The sequence below is a fragment of the Cupressus sempervirens genome, chromosome 3 (genome assembly GCF_028749045.1).
Source record: "Cupressus sempervirens isolate cs-2001-9-10 chromosome 3, ASM2874904v1, whole genome shotgun sequence".
NCBI lineage: Eukaryota > Viridiplantae > Streptophyta > Pinopsida > Cupressales > Cupressaceae > Cupressus > Cupressus sempervirens.
Window position 1 is genome coordinate 7,805,543 of NC_143120.1, and position 21,875 is coordinate 7,827,417.

Below are 21,875 nucleotides of genomic sequence, written 5' to 3' on the forward strand. Positions count from 1 at the left end.
GGCCTCAAATAAATTATTTTTACCAAATGAATTATATAATCAAATGTAAGAATGACTTGGTGACAATAAAGCATGAATATACCTAAGCTATCATTAAAAAATTATTTAATACCAAATCTTCTTTATAAATCCTTAAAAAATAATTACCATTTTATTTTCTATATCAATTTTATAATGTGAAAATCAACATAAATTTAATAATTCAAACATCTTTCCTATGCACGCAAACATTTTCAAACATTTCATTCTTCAAATAAAGCATTCGTTGTTGAAAATTTTAGACTTCAACAATGTAATGGAAATTGAAAGGCCATCTCACATCATTTAAAACTAAAAGATAAATCTTTACTTGCTGAAATTTTCAAAGATGAATAGTCTAATAGAAACAAAAAGCCATTTTGAAGACTTAAAAATTAATTCCAATAAAGCATCAACCACTAGAAATTTCAAAGATAAACAAGGTAATGAAAGTCAAAAGTTATTTTTGAGCATTAAAAATTAATTCAAATAAAGTCTTAGGCTTAATTTGCACAACTTAACAATTTAATGAAAATTTAAAGTCATTTTTAAAAATAATTTAAAATAAAATCCTAGCTGTTGAAATATTTAGAGACCTAAACAATGTGATGATCTTTATGGAAATTAACCTAATACATTCACACTGTGTTGTCTATACAATTCAGATAATACATGTTACAGTTTCTTTTACTAGAACCCTCATGGATTTTTCATGTTACAAAGAAGCTTGTTTCCAATAGAGGCCTCAATCCTTGGATCTCTATATGTTTATAGCATAAGGACAACATGTTACAAGCTAGAGTTGTTGTTGGACCAAAAGATTGACCTGTTAATGCCCAATACAGCCACTAGAGACTTGTAGAATACATGAGTTAGTTATGCCATGTCATGAATCCTAAAGGGGAACATTGGTGCTTAGTCCAACAATCTCCCTGTCAACATTACCTGATGAGATTCGAACCCGTGACCAAGCTCTGATACCACTTGTTACAAGCTAGAGTTGTTGTTGCACCAAAAGATTGACTTGTTAATGCCCAATACAACCACTAGACTTATAGAACATAGGAGACGGTTAAGCCATGTCGCAAAATCCCAAAGGGAAACGTTGGTGGTTAGTCCAACACAATATTGGTCCAACTTGGCCAAAAATTGAGTAGAGGTTTGAGAAATAAGAAATTTAGGAAAACAAAAGACAAAAGAATATAGGGTTTTTACATCTACATACAATGATCTCCTTTCTTCCAGTCTTGAAAAAACAAAAAAATTGTTCTTTTTTATAGTCTTCTTTCACACAAACACCAATCGAACAACTTTAAAAAATACCATTGAGAAATCAAATGTGGTAGAACTCAGATAAAAATTTCAAATTCTCCTACATGAACCAAACAAAAATTTGTATGATATAAAAAAAGGGAAAAGGGGAAGTCATAAAGTTGCAACCTACAACCTCCTCTAAAGTGAATGGCCTTCTTGTTGCATTGCAAGTAGCATTCTTCACAATAACTACAAAGAAACAAAATCTATAGACAATAATAAATTGATAGTTTGAATCAAGATCAAATAGAGTATAGTAACAATGAATCATCTCATATGAGATGAAAATTAAAAAACCATACACGATACTATTAAAATATGTAATAAAATAAATAATTTTTTAAGGAAAAAGAAAAAAACTACTAGAAATATATATGAAAATATGATTGTAATAGCCAAGTTTGTATAAACTATAGGTTAAATCCTAAATGCATAGACTAATAACAATGAGTTTATTTAGTTAACATATATGAAAATAGACTAATAACATTGATTTTATTTAGTTAACATATATGAAAGTAGAAATAAATGGGTTCTTATGAGGGATGGGGGATACATCCAATTTAATTAATAAAAAAATTTAAAAATTCCTTTTTGAATTATGGTTCTTATGAAACAACTTATAAAGTGCACTCTTATGAAACAACTTACATTCAAAATTGTCTATGGGAGAAAAATTGAGATACCTGTCATTGTAAGAAACTATATGCAAGTTTTGACTTCATAATAAGAACTTGAGTTGTTTTAGAGTGAAAAATGAAATGGAACCTCTTTTCAATCACTTTCTTATTATGTTTTGTCATAATTTTAGGTGGGAGGAATATTAGAATTTGATCTCTATAATTGTATTTTGTGTGAGACCATATTTTTTTCTAATTTAAAAAAATAAAGAGGTCATTATATTTAATCACTATTTGCATTATTACACATATACTCTAGTATTTATGACATTTTATTTGCACTAGTTTTTCTAACATAAAGATGGAGCTAGATCTAAAAGATAATAAATTAGATAAGATAAAGTACCCACTTCTGCAACTTCAATAATAAAAGATCAAATTTTCTAGATGGCTACATTGGCTCCTCAAATAGGTCCCTCAAGTTTCAAGCTTAACATAGTCATGAATTTCATTTTACTAGTAGTCCATGTGAGGAAACATGCATTTTGGTTTAATGCACTTGTGAGCTGGTTTGAAATGACAATTCAACTTCGCTTGATTTAGTTGTTTGTGATGTGAAAATCAACATATTTCCTTTGGATGGCTATATCTGAGATATGGTATTTTTTTTTTTTTATCATGTAGTCCTTTATGATTGCTATGTATTTATTATATATTTTTATATGAACTTTCATTAATACAAAATAATAATAAAAATCTTGAGGATATTTTCAACTGGAGGCCCATTACCCTTCTAAACGTGTCTTATAAGATTATTGCCAAGGCAATTCTATCAAAATTTGACACCTGCTACCTTTAATTGTGTGCCCTAAGCAAACTGGCTTTATTAAGTCTAGATATATTCTTGACAACATTACTGTTATCTGGGAAGGAATGGAGAGGGCTCACAAGTCCAAACAAATGGCTTTTTTTTTTTAGGATTGATTTTTATAAAGCTTATGATTGCATTGAATGGCCTTTTATCTTGGCTATGCTCTAGGCTCTTGGTTTTGGTCCCAATTTCCTATAGTCTATGTAAATGCTCTTTGGTGATGCTAATGCTTGCATTACCATCAATAATTCTCAATCTGAGGCTTTTGGTCTTTTTTGTTCACTCAAGCAACTTTTCCCTTTGGCACCAACACTTTATGTCCTTGCTGCTAAAGGGTTTGGCTATTTGCTAGCCCACTCTATGTCCTTTGCATTGGTTCATGATATTTCTTTGCCAGAATCATCTTCTCAATTGGTCAATGGTCATTTTGTTGATGATTCCTTCCTCACTCTTTTGGAGGATGAAGAAAACATAATAAGTTCCTTAAATTTCTTGGACACTTTTTGTCAAGCCTCTGGATCTACAATTCAATGGCATAAAACACTCTACTACTGACAGTCATTCTTGCCTGCTCCACCTTGGCTTAGCTAGTTTGAATGGAAATGGGCCACTCATGGGGAGATATTCCACCTTCTTGGCATTCCTTTCACTTTTTAGTTTTTTCCTGTTGAACTATGGAATGTTGTGCTTACCAAGATCACCAAGAAGCTTGATTATTGGCTTACAAAACCACTCTCCCTTGCGAGAAAATTCTAGATTTTTTCAAAAGTTCTTGCAGCCACTCATGTCTATTATTCTTCTTGTTGGGCTCCCCTTAAAGCTTCCTACCATAAATTGGAAAGAATGCTCAAGGATTTTCTCTAGGCTTCTGGTTCCAATCATCATTGCTTTCATAGAGTTTCTTGGGATTTTTGTTGTCTCCCAAAAGAATTTGGTGACCTTGGCCTACTTTCCACACAGAAACAAGGCCTAGATTTTTGTGACAAATGGATTATTTGTGCCATCACTAGAGATGAAACCTGGAAGATTTTGGTTTGACATTGCATCTATTCCAGCTTTCCCATCAACAAGCCTGCTTGGAAAGAGATTGGTTTCAACACCCTTCTCATTATGCATAAGCCAGTGATCATACAACACTCTTTTGTTATCAAGGGCATAGTGAAGGCTTGGGAAGCTATCAAGCCTTGGCTCTATTGGTCTAGTGATGAGTTCTACAATGGCTTCTCCTTGAATTTGTAGAACATCTGGTGGTCTCCCTTATTTTCCATTCAGGGTACTCTCCTTACCAAGACTAAAGGTGCTAGTGCTCTAAATTTTTTCAAATGAGGCATCAGAACTCCCAAAGATCTTTTCTCTAGGGTTTCCATGAGTTTCAAATCCTAGGAAGATATGCAAGTCTAGTACTATTTTATCTGTTTAGATTGACAGACTTTTGACTTATTGCTCTCTTCAATTCCAATTCACTTAATTCATAAAGTGGGAATTCAATCTGTTAAACCTTGGTGGCATGATTGGAAGTGGTATCCTTCCACTCCTTTTTCAATTACAAACCAAGTTTGGGTTATAGATGGCTTTCTCCTCATCTACCGATGGTTGATATGCTCAACCAGAGATGGCATTTGCAATCTTTGCTTTCTCAATGGAGAAAATGTTTTGACACTATTTGGTGTGCTATTATAGAGCCCAAGATTGCCCATTTTTCTTGGTGTCTAGATTTTCAAGGTCTTCCCCCTTGGGCCTCGGCTCAAGCATATTGGGGTTCCAGATCCTAGATGCCCTTTTTATGGACAACCAAAGTCTTTCATGTACATTTTCTAGTTTTGTAGTCATGCTCAAAATTATTGGCACTAGATTCATGAATTATTCAAGCCATTTAGGCCTGAACCCTTTTCTTGGCACATGGTTATCTTGGGTGATTCCCCCACAATCCCTTAGAAATTTACCCAAATTTGGCATACCTTTAGGATGGAGATTTTGTTCACTTTGTGGAAAGATAGGAATGTTGTTCTTTTCACTCACACTTTTCTTGATATTAATATTGCTATGTACACTAAGGCATGCATTTTTAATAATGTAACTATGTAGATTCAAGTTCAAGCTAACAAAGTGGCCTTAGAGGTGGATCACCTACAAGAGCTATTGAACCACTGGGGCAATAGCCCTTGCATTGTGGCCAGAGTTCCTCTGAATTCTTTGGTTGATACCATGATGCCTCGAGACCTCCATCTATGGAACCATTCCTCAGGTTGCCACTTGCACACCCCATGTTCCCAGGCTTCCTGACACTACTCTCCCATTTGTGGTGATGGTGGATGGAGGCACCACTTAGCTTCCCCAGCTCATGGTGGCTCTAGCTAGTCCCCAACTCCTCCTCTTGGTGCTTGATGTGCACTTTCTAGGAAATGGCGTTGCCTGGATCTAGCAATTTCTCCTCCATGGCCAAAGATAAAAGATGTAGAGGCTACCACTAATCCTACTATCACTACTACTAATGGCTGGACTATCCCTAGCCCACCCCCAAATCCAAAAGATGATTGGGGTTTTCATGACCATGATGAACCACTGCCCTTAGTAGGCACTACTTTGGCTGCCTGAGGTTGCTATTTATGTTTTTTTTTTTTTATGAATAGTGTTTGATTCTAGCTGCAATCATGTGAACTGTCACAAAGCTATCTTGTATCCCCCAACCCTTTTTTGTGAATTGTAATCTTAATATATTAATTATTAATAGAAAAGGACTATTCATAAAAAAAAATGACTTCAAGATTGTAAAAAGTAATACAAAATTAAAGACAATTTTTTGAAATGAAATAGCCTTAGTAGTAGCATTATCCATTCTTCAATACTAAGCCTCAATTAATGAAATAGCAATTGCAGACTGCTTTTTCCTCAAACAACAAACTAGAGTGGAACCAAAAGAGAAGGAATGTCTTGAGGTTCACTTGTGATGAAAACCTACTGTATGTTTCATGGCAGTTCCACATGAATAGAGATATCATACATACAAATGACATGTTACTTTGGATGTAATTTGTAAGGAAACTTGCAATAAGGAATATAATTGTTTTCACAAAACTCATAATAGATATGAAATAAATATGCAATTAAAATCCACATGCAAGAGAATAGACAACATACCTATAAAAATGTGACACAAGATATACCCTAGGAAACCCTCATTGAGAGAAAAATCACAGCCTCCAAAAGCATCCATCACCATGTATTATTCAGCAAAAAAACACCATTGCAATATAACCATGGAAGCCTTCAAAGCCATGGACACTACCAAGATATCCCTATGAACAAGCATGAATCCACACATCCCATGTCATGCTTCCAACCTTCAAAAATGTTCCCTTGGCTAACCTATCAAGCTTTGTCCCCCTCAACTCTTTCCCTTTTTTCCTTTTATCATTGTCCTTGTCTCACACCAACAACTACACTTGTGGCTTATTATATAGTAGAAAGTCCTAAAAAACCACCAAGTGCTATTACATAAACCATGTGTTAAAACCATGTGCTACCTAACCCATTGATCCCACATTTAATATTAAAAATTTAATTCTTTTCTCTAATATTAAATAATTACATGAAATATTATTAGAATTTTCCAATGCAACTCATCAAATATATCCCATGAGAATCTTTACATGTTGCATGTCCATCTAGGTGTAACATTACATAATAAAATAAACTAATACAATATAACAATATTATACAATGTGTGCAACACCCATTATCTCAACAATCTTCCACTTCTTGTATATATTGCATAGGGTCAATCTATAGCCACAAAAATGAACAAAGGAAAAATCCTTGCTAGCACATCCACCATCATGGATCAAAGTAGATGAAGTGCTCCATCTGGTACTTGGAAAAAAATCAAAGTATCTAGCATCTCAAACATGAATGATCTCACCTTCTATTATGTCACTACCATTGAATATACATAGAAGCCATCCAAATAGAAAGCCACCCAACCTATTGCATTAGAAGATCATGAAATCTTGTACCAACTAAAATGCCAAGAACAAAAACCTGATCTAAAGGTAATCACATGTATCTGTACTTGTCAAAATATCCAAAGCTGAAATAACACCCACAACAAGTGCCACACCCATCCAACTATCCATACCTCCAAAGGTATACCAAGCATGAATCCACACATCTCATGCCATGCTTCCAACCTTCACAAATGCTCCCTTGGCTAACCTATCAAGTTTTATCCCACTTGAATCTTTCCCTTTTTGCCTTCTATATTTCTCACTATCTCATACCAACAATTACCCTTGTGGCTGCTTCTATAGTAGCTCAAGCCCCACCAACCACAAAGTGGTATTACATAAACCATGTGCTAAAACCATGTGCTACCTAACCCATTAAACCCCACATTTAATATAAAAAATTTAATTATTTTCCCCAATAATAAATATTTACATGAAATATTATCACAATGTTACAATTCAACTCATCAAATATATCACATGAGAATATTTACATGTTGCACATCCATCTAGGTGTAACATTACATAATAAAATAAAACTAGTATAGATATCTTAAATAAATCTATCTAAAGAAATGTCAATAGATATCCACTACAAAATGATAAAAATTTAATTTACTGCACCCAAAACTATTTATATTCCCTTTTATTTTCATTTACTTTTTTGCACAAACCTAAAATTTTAATTTTAATTTCTAAAAAAATTGATGATTTATAACTCCTAAGATCCAAAGATTATAATTTTAACAGATGTTTAATGTGGTGTTCATTGAAATATTTTTAAAAATATTTTTGTTTTATAATTAAATTAAAAATTTTGAGATGTAGATGGTTGTCAAATTTAACCTTAAATCTATCTAAAGAAATGTCAATATATATCCACTACATAATAATTACAATTTAATTTACTACATCCAAAATTATTTATTTTTTATTTATCTCCATTTATTTAGTTTTTCACTTACTTAAGCTTTTTATTTTAATTTCTAAAAAATTGGATGGTTTATATCTGCAAATATTACTTGTATAGATATCTTAAATATATCTATCTAAAGAAATGCCGATAGATATCCACTAAAAAATTATTACAATTTAATTTACTACACCTAAAATTATTTATATTCCCTTTTATCTTCATTTACTTTTTTGCGCAAACCTAAACTTTTTATTTTAATTTCTAAAAAAATTGATGATTTATATCTCCTAAGATCCAAACATTATAATTTTGACAAATGTTTAATGTGATGTTCATTGAAATACTTTTTAAAATATATTTTGTTTATAACTAAATTAAAAAATTTGACATGTAGATGGTAGTCAAATTTAACCTTAAATCTATCTAAAGAAATGTCAATAGATATCTACTACATAATAATTAGAATTTAATTTACTACATCCAAAATTATTTATATTTCATTTATCTCCATTTATTTAGCTTTTCACTAACTTAAGCTTTTTATTTTAATTTCTAAAAAATTAGATAGTGTATATCTCCAAATATTATAATTTAAAAAAATATTTTATGTGGTATTTATTAAATTATTTTTAAAAGTATATTCTATTTATAATAAGATTTAAACTTTTGACATGTAGATGGTTGTCAAATTTAACCTAGAAGAATATGCTCACACCATCCCACTCCACCCATTCTACCATTGTAGATTGTCTATCAGAATTAATAATTTAAACAAATATTTTATGTGGTATTTATTAAATTATTTTTAAAAGTATATTCTATTTATAGTAAGATTTAAACTTTTGACATGTAGATGGTTGTCAAAGTTAACCTAGAAGAATATGCTCACACCATCCTACTCCACCCATTCTACCATTGTAGAATGCCTATCAGGATTAATAATAGAATATAAAAATATCATGCAATGTGTACAACACCCATTATCTCAACATAATTCAAGTATATGAGACTGCTACTGAGTTATCAATACAAAGTTCCATCCACTAAAGGTGAATAACAGTTAGCCTCAACTAGTAATGTGGCCATTGTAGACTAAAAGGTCTAACCTCATTAAATATGGAGATAATATCAATAGTAGAATTAGGCTATGCAAGAAATATCCCTAGATAAGATTGAGTGATCTTAATCCCCTAGAAGTTCTTAAAATGGTGAATTATGGATTTAAAAAAAGGATTAGCAAGGGAAGCTTCTACAACCTAAATAGTGGACAACTCTTTGTGCTCAGTAAGTCATCAACATTGGGATATAAAAAGGTGAGAGTATTATCATGCTAAAAAATGGAAATTTAGTTTAAAATATACATAGTAAACCCAATTTTTAGAAGGAAGGATTCCATCTGGGTATACCAAGCTTAAGGGGCATGTTTGAGATCGTAGACTTTCATAGATAACAAATAAGTGTAATATCCTTAATAAAACCTTGTGTTTTGTCAATGTATATTTCCTCTTAAATGTTATCATAAAGAAATAAACTCATCATATATCCATGTGATAAAATTCATATATATGCTTGATAAAGAAATAGAAAGAACAAGATGAATGAAACACATTTTGTTAACTAGTGAAAATGTCTCAAATTAGTCAACCATAAGAACTTATATGAATCATTTGGAAACCAAGAAATGGTTTTTTTATTATCAATTGACCCCTATAAATAAAAAAATCTATTACATCCACTTGATTAGAAAAAAAGTATGGATTCCAAGTGCAGTTTCTCTCGAAGGAATTGAAAAATTATTTCATGTAGTTGTATCCCTTTTGGAGATACTTAAGTCTTTTCTAGAGGGTTGTGGATAAAAATGTTGGAAATCTTATTGAAAATATCATTATTGAAGATCAAAGAGGGATATTTTGGTTAAAAGAATGTTTTCAATCATTTTTTTGTCATTGATTTCAAACTTTCTATTTGTAGGAATGGCATTTGCTTATAAGATCCAAGAACTATCACTTAGTTGATTGATGAAGAGGATTTGATCAACAAAATGTAACAAGAACACTGAAAGGAAAGGTTGAGTTATGATGATGTAATAAAGTGCAAGGATCAGTTAAGGCAATGGTTAAATGATGTATTGATAACATACTCAAAGATACATAGGTTGGTCACACTTAGAAACATTAGAAGAATAAGTTTTAACAAGGTTGACTGCAAAGCTTAAACTAAGTTCATTAGTGGGTGCTGAGAAAATTCTTAGTTGGAGCCAAGCAAAAGAAAACTCTAGTGTGTGTTGAGTGAAGTTCAAGTGCTGAGAAAAGTACCAGTTGACGAGTATCAAAAAATCTTTGTGCCAAGTAAACTTCAGATGTCAAGCATTACTCAAAACATAGTAGGTGCCGAGTAACACAATATGTGTCAAGCTGCTATATTATTTTAAATGACAAAGATTTTCCAAATCTAAGCTAACAAAATTGTTCCTATGAATTTTGTGAACTAGTTGGAGGATAAGGATGATGAGCCAGTGGCACAAAATTCTATGTAAATCATTTTTGGGTGAATTCAAAAGGATTATTCAAGAAGTTTCTAGAGGAAACAAAATATAATTAAATAATGGAAGAATCGAGCAGGAAAAAAACTCCAAGACTTCTATTTAAGGAGTCATAAACTAGGAAGCAATTATTTTTGATGTTGTTACTGGTGAAGTACCAAATTGTGAAGTGGTTAGAAGGGTGTAATGGAGAAGGCATCTAGGAGAAGGAAGAGCACAGAGGCTCTACTTCTACAAGTGGTCAAGAAGAAAGGGTTGCACTAGTACATTGAGCATGGAAACTCAAGAAGACTGAGCTTGAAAGGAGGGCAAGTTGTCAAGAGTTGTAGAGACTAAAAGCTAGGCAATCGTATGAAATGAGAAGTGATCTAAGATCTAAAAGTTAAGTTGTATGTTGTAATCAAGTCAAAAAATTTCTAATACTCTCTAGCAATTGTATTAGATATGGAAATCCTATGGACATAGGTTGGTTTAATAGCCATTTGTAAATCCTTTAATAAGGTGGCATTCCAAGTGAGGTTTCTAAAGTCCTCTAACAAGGCCCACTTCTAACAGGGTGGTTAAATCCTCTAACAAGGTCACATTTAACAGTGTGTTGTAAGCCTTTAACAGGGCAGGCCTTTCACAAGGCATCACCTTAGAAGAGTGATAATTGAGTAGCATGTTATTGGTAGTTTTTCTCAAATTCGGTTTTCACGTAAATCATTGTGTTATGTGTTGATCTTTTATGTTTTATGCTTGCATGTTGATTTACTGTAACTTAATAATTAGGAAAGTTAAAGCTTGGATGAATGTATGGTTGAATGGGCTCACTACACTTACTGAAAAAGTTTGAATTAGACAAGTTGGACCTTGAATAACTAATTAACCCCTCCCTCCCAATTATTCTAAAGCATTTCTAACAATTGGTATCAGATCCATCTACTGATTTAGTTTCAAGGTACTAGAAGCAGGAAGATCAAGATGTCCAAGAGAGAAGTTCCCAAGCTCAACAAAGATAACTTTGTTGCAAGGTAGAGTCTGATGAAATTTCACCTTGGATCAATAGGTGATTATGCACAAACCTTAATTGGAACAAAACATGTAAATCCAGCTAGACCTCTTACTACAAATGATTTGAGCAAAAGGAAGGAGCACAATCAAGCAATGCTAGAGATTTCCTCTGCACTTAGCTATGCTAAATATGATGACATCAAATATTGTGACACTACATTCAAGATGTGGAAAGCCCTAAAAAATATCTATGGAGGAGATCAGAATGTCTAGAGAGCAAAAAGAGAAAGCCTCAAAGGAAAGTTTGATGACATGAAAATGGAGGAAGGTGAAAATGTTGTTCAATATGCTACTAGAATGAAAGAAGTGGTAAGTGCAATAAGAAGTCTATGTGGTCAATTGGAAGAAGAAATTTTCAACAACAAATACTTGAGAACTCTACTTCCTATCTATGCTATTAGAGTTTGAGCTATCCAAGAGCTAAGGTGGGTAAAAGGATACACATTAACCTTTGAAGAAATTATGGGAAGACTTACTACATTTGAATTATCCAAATTTGACAACTACAGACCTAAGAACCTTGAATCTACTTTCAATGCCAAGTTGGCAATAAAAGACACTAAGGAGGAGACATCAAGCAAGAAGAGAAGAAAAGGAAAACATCCATCTAGTGATAGTACTACAGATGTGGAAGATGTGGAACAGTTGGAAGCATTACTGGCTAGGAGATCCCATAGAGGCAAAGGTAAATTCAAAGATAAGCTCCCTATTATATGTTTTAATTGTAATGAAGTAGGTCAAATTGCTGCAAGATGTACATAGAAAAAGAATTACAAAGAAGGAAACAAGTACAAGAACAATAGAGAAGATGATAGCAGAGACTACAAGGAAAAAGGCAAAAGATGCTACATTGTTGAAGAAGATTCTGATGAGAATGATGATGAAGTAGTCTATGTGGCCATGAAGGATGAATCAGACAAAGATGAAGATGAAACAATAGCATTGGTTACCTATTTGAACAAAAATGACAAGTGGATCATAGATAGTGGATGCTCACATCACATAACAGGAGGTAAAAGTAAGTTCATTACCTTTACTCAATATGATGGAAATAGTGTTAGATTTGGTAATGATGCTCCATGTCAAATCAAAGAAAAAGGCTCAATTAAACTCACAGAGAAAATTTTATGTGATAATGCATACTATGTTGAAGGATTGAATTACAACTTGTTGAGTGTATCATAGTTAGGTAATGTAGGTTGCAAAGTATAATTTGGAAAAAATACTGCCAAGATTTATGACACTGATGGAAATTTGATAAGAAAAGGTGAAAAAACTAGGAGTAACTTGTTTTACCTAGATATGAAAGATAAAACTTGTCTTGTTTTTAGACTTGATTATGTGGGGTTATGGCATAAAGTATTGTGTCATGTTAACTTTGACAATCTAATTAGTATCAGCAAAAAGAAGAAGGTGAGAGGGTTGCCTAAATTGAAGAATCTTGAAAACACAATGTGCAAACAATGCAAACTAGGGAAGATGACCAAGTCTAGTTTCAAAAGAAAAACATACACTTCCAAAGAAGTACTAGAGTTAGTCCATACATATTTATGTGGTCCAATAGAAGTGTAAAGCTACCTAGGAGATAGATACATAATGCTATTTGTAGATGACTATTCAAGGATGATGACTGCTTCGTTCTTGAAGCAAAAATCTAATGCATTCAAAATGTTCAAGTGGTATTTGGCTAGATTTGAGAAGGAAATAGGAAAGAATTTAAAGTGCCTAAGGTTAGACAGAGGAGGTGAGTTTAGAGAAAAAGAGTTTGAAATATTCTGCAATGACAAAAGCATTAAAACGAAAACATCAGCACCAAGACTCCACCTCAAAATGGTATCGCTGAAAGAGGGAATAGATTAGTAATAGATTGTGCTAGAACCTTGATGATGGAGAAAAATGTTGCACTAAAGTACAGGAGAGAAGCTATAAGCACTATTGTTTATACCCTGAATAGAGTCCAAGTCAAGAAAGGTACAAATGCAACACCTTTTGAACTATGGTAAGGTCACTCACCTAATGTTAAACATTTCAAAGTCCTTGGTTGTAAATGTTATATTCTTAAAGACACTAGAAATGGCAAGTTTGATGAAAGAGTGATGAAGGCATATTCCTTGGTTACTCCACTAGAAGCAAAGCATATAAGTGTTTGAACACTAATACTAACAAAATTATGGAGAGTGCAAATGTAAATTTTGATGAGCATGCAAAAGTTCAGGTTGATGGAACTAAAAAATTAGAGGATTATAGATCCTTTGTATACTTCTATGAAGGAATTATTGTTGAAGACAATGCTGCAAATAAAGTTGGGAATAAACAAAAAACTTTAGTATCAGCTGAGTCACAACCAGTGAATACCAAGTTGTATTTAAAAGCCGAGCTGTAGAATGTAGAATATGCACATTCTGACTTTGAAAATAATATGCATGAGAGAAATGATGAAGTATAAAATGAAGAAGAGAAAAATGACTCTGAAGCTAAAGGATCAAACATGGAAAAAAGGATAGAGCCAAGATTAGCCAAGTATGTGAGAAGACATCACCCTACAAATCAAATCATTGGTGACAAAGATGCAAGACCAATGACAAGGAATAGACTAAGGAATGAATCATGTTTGTTGAGCAAGGTTGAGCCCAAAATAGTGAATGATGCACTACAAGATGATGATTGGTATAAAGCTATGGAAGAGGAGATAGATCAGATTGAGAAGAACAAAACTTGTACCCTAGTTCTTAGACCAGCTGACAAGAATGTAATTGGTACCAAATGGGTGTTTAGAAACAAACTTGATGAGAATGGTGAGATAACAAGAAACAAGGCCAGATTGGTTTGCAAAGACTATGCACAAGAACACGGACTTGATTATGGGGAAACATTTGCACCTGTTGCAAGAATGGAAGGAGTGAGAGTTCACTACTTGCATATGATGCACACAAAGGTTTCAAAGCCTACCAAATGGATGTGAAATCTACTTTTCTAAATGGTATGCTGGAAGAGGAAGTCTACATAGAACAACTAGATGGATTTTTTGATGACACGAATAATGACATGGTCTACAAACTACACAAGCAACTTTATGGATTGAAGCAAGAACCTAGAGCATGGTTTGAGAGGCTACAAAAATATCTTGTGAAGATAGGATTTGAGAGAACAGATGACAAAAGAAACTTGTATATCAAAGCTGAAAAAGGTAAAGATATTTTGATATCTATAATCTTTTTGGATGATATAATATTTGGAGGAAAAGATGCTCTATGCAAAGATTTTGCTAATCAAATGAAACGTGAGTTTGAGATGTCAATGTTTGGAGAAATCAAGTTCTTTTTTGGATTGCAAGTACATCAATTAAAGCATGGAATATTTTTCACCCAGTTCAAATACATCAAGGAGATACTCAAGACATTTGGATTAGAAGAGTCAAAACTAGCTAGCACACTAATGGAAACTAGACATAAGTTATCCAAGAATGATGAATCAGCTAAAGTGAATTAGACATTGTATAGATCAATGATTAAAAATTTACAGTATGTTGTACATAGTAGACCAGACATTGCATTAGCTATTGGAATAGTCACAAAAAAAATTGCAAATCTAAGAGAAAATCACTTGATGATAGTAAAGAGAATACTGAGGTACCTAAAAAGAACTGATGACTTTGGTTTGTATTACAAGAAAAGTGAAAAGTTTGAGCTAAAAACTTACAATGATGCAAATTGGAGAGGTAACATTGATGACAAAAAAAGCACCAATGGAGGAGCACTTTTCTTGGGAAAAAGGTTAATTACATGGACTAGAAAGAAGCAAATTTGTACCTCATAGTCCACTGCAAAAGCTAAATACATTGTAGCTATTATAAATTGCACCAATATTGTATGGATCAAACATTTGTTGCAATGTATGAAGGAAGAGGTGAATGAGCCTATGATATTTTATTGTGATAATACAAGTGCTATCAACATATCAAAGAACCCTATAATGCATGTTAAAACCAAGTATATTGCAATCAAGTGTCACTATGTAAGAGAGTTGGTGGAAGATAAATAAGTGAAGATGGAATATGTAAGCTCAAAGGAAAAAATTGCTAACATCTTCACAAAAGCTCTACCTAAAGATTCTTTTGAGTATCGTAAAGATAAGTTAAGGGTGATACCCATAGCCAAGGCTACTTAAGAATAAGCAAGACTTCCCTGCATCAATAAGCTGATTGTTGAAGATTTACACATTGATGCAGAGGATATTTACTTTAGAATTCATGCCTAAAGTAATTGAAGTTCTGAATTTCCAAATCATTCACAAGAAATGTGACGGAGGGAGAAATTGAATGAAGTTACAAATGCTACACTTGCATATTAAGATGCTAAAACAATGTCTTTGGCATTATTGTCAAAGATGGTGAAGTAGTGAGAAATTGATCAATAGCATTCGATCAAAAGTATGAGGGAGAAATGTCAAGAAAATGTAGAAAATTTTGAGGGAGAAATGTCAAGAAAATGTAGAAACTAATCAAATGAAGATAGAGGAAGAAGTAGATAGAAATGATCAAAAGTTGAAGGAAAAGATGAAGAAGTTGATCAGAATAGAGTATAGCAGAAGATAAGCAATCCATATGGAGGGAGAGAAGAAAAGAAAGGATACAACAGGTAAGAGGGAGATGTGAGAATTAATGGTAACACAATTTTATTTTTGAAGGAAAAGATGAAGAAGTTGATCAGAATAGAGTATAGCAGAAGATAAGCAATTCATATGGAGGGAGAGAAGAAAAGAAAGGATACAACAAGTAAGAGGGAGATGTGAGAATTAATGGTAACAAAATTTTATTTTTGGCATTTGACTTACTGTTCTAACCTAGTTAGCTTGTGGTTGAATAGTTTAGTATGATGGTTGATTAGTTTGGTTTGCCATCAATGCCAAAGAGGGAGATTGTTGGAAATCTAATTGAAAAGCTCATTGTTGAAGATCAAAGAGGGAGATTGTTGTTAAAAGAATGTTTTCAATCATTGTTTTTTCATTGATGTCAAACCTACTATTTGTAGGAATGACATTTACTTATAAGATCCAAGTACTATCACTTAGTTGATTGATGAAGAGGTTTTGATCAACAAGATGTAACAAGAACATCTAAGGGAAAGGTTGAGTTATGATGTTGTAATAAAGTGCAAGGATTAGTTAAGACAATGGTTAAATGATGTATTGATAACATACTCAAAGATATAGAGGTTGGTCACACTTAGAAACATTACAAGAATAAGTTGTATCAAGGTTGACTATAAAGCTTAAACTAAGTTCACTAGTGGGTGCCAAACAAGCTAGTTGAAGCTGAGAAAATTCTCAATTGGAGCTGAGAAAAAGAAAATTCTAGTGTGTTCTGAGTGAAGTTCAAGTGCCAAGCAAAGTATCAGGAGTCGAGCATCAGAAAATCTTAGTTGGTGCCGAGTGAACTTCAGGTGCCAAGCATTAGTAAAAACATAGTAGGTGTCGAGTAACATACTATGTGTCGAGCATCAGGATTTCAATAATGTCGAGATGCTGCATTATTTTAAATGACAAAAAATTGGCAAATATGAGCCAAAAAAAAATTGTCTTGAATTTTGTGAACTAGTTGGAGGATAAGGATGATGAGTTGGTGGCTTAGAATTCTATGTAAACCATTTTTGGGCGAATTCAATTGGATTATTCAAGAAGTTTCTAAAGGAAAGAAAAAATGGGTTAGATACAATGAATCCTACCTAATCCATATGTATTGAAATTAAAGAATTGAAGAATCAAGCAGGAAAAGATCTCCAAGACTTCTATTTCAGGAGTCATAGACCAAAAAGAAAATATTGTTGATGCTACTACTGCTGAAGTGCCAAATTATGAAGTAGTTAGAAGGGTGTCAAGTAGAAGGCATCTAGGAGAAGGAAGAGCACAAAGGCTCTTCTACAAATGGTCAAGAAGAAATGGTTGAACTGGTACATTGAGCATGAAGACTCAAGAGGATTGAGTTTGAAAGGAGGGCAAGTTGTCAAGAGTTGTAGAGACTGAAAGCCATGCAATGGTATGAGCTAAGAAGTGATATGAGATCTACAAGTTAAGTTGTATGTTGTAATCAAGTCAAATATTTTCTATTACTCTCTAACAATTGTATTAGATATGGAAATCCTATGGACTTAGGTTGGTTTAATAGCCATTTGTAAATCTTTTAATAGAGTGGCATTCCAAGTGAATGTTCTAAAGTCCTCTAACAAGGCCCACTTCTAATAGGGTGGTTAAATCCTCTTACAAGGTCACATTTAATAGTGTGTTGTAAGCCTTTAATAGGGAAGGCCTTTTAGAGGGCATCACTTCAAAAGAGTGAGAATAGAGTAGCATGTTATTGGTGGTTTTTCCCAAATTGAGTTTCAACATAAATCACTATGTTATGTGTTGATCTTTTATGTGTTATTCTTGCATGTTGATTTATAGTAACTTGCTGATTATGAAAGTTAAAGCTTGGATGAATGTATAGTTGAATGGGCTCACTACACTTAGTGAAAAAGTTTGAATTGGACAAGTTGGACCTTGAATAACTAATTCACACCACCCCGCCCTTACCCCCCCCCCTCTTAGTTATTCTAAATCATTTCTAACAAAAAAATAGATGAATGAAGGAAGATATGTGCACATTAATAAGATTATCATATTTTTTATACCATTGAATTATTACCTATCCAATTAACTACTCCATCTAGAGTGTAAGACAAGCCCAAGAAGTACATAAGGCTGGAGACTAATAATTCTCTTAATTTGATGAATATTGGGGAATGATAATTATCCTAATTAATAATACCATATAATTTTAATAAGATTAATCCTTATCTATAATAATATAGTTAAGATTCTCAAAAATATTATCATCGTGATAACTGACTCTAAAGTAATCTATTAGATGGAGAAGTATTAGAAGAAGAGATATCACAAATCTCTTTGAAATAAACCATTCTCCCAATGAGTAAAATTATGAACATGGTAAGATATAAAATTGTGTAGCCTTTAATAGTGTGGAGTAGGAAAAGGTTCACCAAAGTATCAAAGGATGGACTATTCTTCACACCACCTTGCTTAACTAGCATTCTAGTGAGCTATAGGGTCAAAACTAAAATTGTGTCAAGTGTTTCATGTTGGAATGTTTGAGTTACTTCTATAATTAGTTTATTTCAATTACATGCTTCATAATAAGAATATTGGTGTTGAAAGAGTTGAAATATGTAAATTTCAACAAAATTGATTCGACATCCCAACCCCCCCCCCCCCCCCCCCCCCCCGCCCCCTCCAGCCACCCACCCTCTAAGTGTTTTCTAATATTGATAAAAAAAAAACTTTAATGTTTAAACCTCCATGGATAGGGCTACCTCCACTATCCAAAAATATGTATCAATAATAATTATATGTATGTGTATATGATTGATACATGGCTATAATGTATGATGCCTAAAATAGTACAATAGATCTATATGTTCCAAGTCATAGAACCATGAATGTAAATATTTTCTTTAATTCTTGTTGGATGAATCCTTGTGAAATATTGATAAATCAAGATCTCCCTCTTCGATGGCCAAATCCACTAGATTGCGTATGAAGGAAGAAGCTAGATCTTGCAATGGAAGTGCATGATTTATGACATTAAATGAAGGTCTACAATAAATCATTCCTTCCTTGGCTTGAACTCCTTGAATGTACATTGAAATATTTCTCTCAAGTAAGGAATTTTATTTTTGAAAATATGGATACTTTATTTGTATAATGGATGATCAATAGTACTAATATAGAATAGATTATCCAATAAAGTGAGAAGGCCTCCTTTTATAGTGATCTTAGGATCAAAATTTAAAAATTTGAGTAGACTGGGTTGGAAAGAAAATTAAAAACTCTAAAATATATGCCAAAGATCATGAAGTAAAATGCCTTTGTTTGATGATGACCTCAAAATCAACCTCAAGTTGAGGTCAACCTTGATCTCATCTTAGGATACCTCCTACATTGAGATGTTTTGTAGGATCTTGTGGACAAAAATAAAAGAGTTACAAATAGGTATAAACTTGAGGGAAAAAGTAGAATTAGATCATAAATGCATCCATGTTCTTGGATATCAGTAAAAGGATGGATAAACTATATTAAAATGAAAGTGTACAATTTTTAAGATAACAGACTTATCACCCACTCTAGTAGGAGTATAAGATGAATTCAGACTAATGATAAAGTAGATTAAATGCATAATATAATTGTGTCAATACTAATAAAATAGAAAAATCAAGCCCCCAATAGATTTGAGTCATGGTCTAATCCAAAAGCATGATAAGAGAGAGATCTCTAATTGCTTCACCTTGTAAGATTTGTTTGTCTTATGATGAACCACAAAAAATTGAATGGTATAGTAGGTTTTTGTGCCTTATATTCAGTCATTTCAAAAAACTTTACGCCTTCTATAATATTTTACTATGTGTATGTATATGCCTCATGAATGGATCATGGTTTATTGCATCCATGAGGACTGATTTGACTTTTCACCCCATGGATAAGTCAAATTTTCACCATAGAAATTAGATATATTTGTTCCATGATAGGTCAAATAGTCTATAAAGTTGTATTTTATTAGTCAACCAATACAATATGTAAAAAAGGGAGAATAATTGGCCCTAGCAAGTCATATGATGATACTGTACTCTATGCATCATGTTTGAAGTGAATAAAATGTATGTAATAAGGAGCAAGGGTAACTTAATGGTTGAATTTTCACTAATTAGTGAAGGTCTCATGTCTCCAACTTGGGATTTGGAAAATACAATGTATATATCAAATTGATTTTTTCCCTAAAATATATAATTATTGGGTTTAAGTCCCTAGTCCATAGCCCATCAGTTTAAACATAATTCTAGTATTTTCTTCTAATATTTCCAATCATATCTAAGTTTTGGATATGGTAAATTGAAAAAAAATGTCTACAATTTCCAAAACCTATCTTAATCAATGACTTATATTTGAAAATAGTATTAGGGTATGTGCAAGATCATGGTGTACCAAACTATGGCCTTAAGTGGCAATGAAAAATCAGCAAATCAGGTTTATGTCAACTTGACACATAATTTTGAAGTGGTTATGGACTTTATATCAAAAAGTTGTAAGCAAATAATTTGTAGAAAATTGAATGTAGTTTCTAAACTACTAGGCCTTATCAGGAGAAAAAAATAATTGATTGGTCAAAAGTTTGAATTTTAATGCAGTACTAAAAAAATTCTAAGGCGAAAATAAAAAGTAGGTGTATGTCTAACCACCTTAATCAAAATCAAATCATAATATTTTTTTAATATAATTATAGATATGAAAACTAGACTCATGCTCAGATGTGACGCATATTTTTTGATATTTTTATTCCAAATAAATAATTAAATATGAATTTTCTACCAAAACTTTTTCGAATTAAAAAATGTCTCGTGTCTGACCACCCTAACTAATAAAAAATTTGATCAATTTTTTTTTTTTTTGTTTTTTTCTTATACTAGGCGAAGTATAGAATGTGACACAACTTTTAGATTTAAAAAATGTTATACCGTTTGAAAGTTATAGCTATTTTTCATTCAGTATGTCAATCAGCACTTACAATAATCTTCATTGATAATTAACTAATAAATACTTATCGAACTCAAAATTTAATAGAAATTATATTGATGGAATCTAGAGAGCGATATTAAAAAACCCATTTCGTTTCATTCAATTTCGATCAAAATAACATTGTCAGACGGCTACCCGAAGTCTGAGTATCACTAAAACTCTCTATAAACACATCTTTGGGGTTGACCGGGCAGGCTTGGTAAATACCAAGCCTGATCGGATATCCGATTCAAAATAAGATATCTAATTTCAAATCGGATATCCGATTTGACATCGGATATCTGATATGGCTCGGTAGTCAAATTCCAAAAATCTTCAAATTTTGGAGGGAAATTCGATTTAAACGTTCTAGTTTTTTATTTTTAAATTATTTCACTTATATTAATATGTAAAGGCATATTTTAATATATTATATATATATAATAACGTAATATAAGCATACAAGATATAATCTAGTAATATATAATAATATCTTATGTTAATCTTATTACAATCTATAAATATAATATATATTATTATTATTTTTACTAAATATAATAACGTAATTTATATATGTATAAAATACGTATTATATATTATTATACTAATATGTATGTTATTAATATATACAATAACGTAATATTTTCATTAAATGTAATATGTATTATATATTATTATATTAATATGTATAATAATATAATATTTATATAACAATGTAGTATTTTTATTAAATATAATATATATTATAAATATTATTATATTAATATGTATGTTATTAATATATTTATATAATAACGTAATATTTTCATTAAATATAATAATGTAATATATATATGTAATATATATATCTATATTATTATATTGATATGTATATTATTAATATATATGTATATTATTAATATATAAGAGTCAAAGGGGGTCATAGGGTGACCTA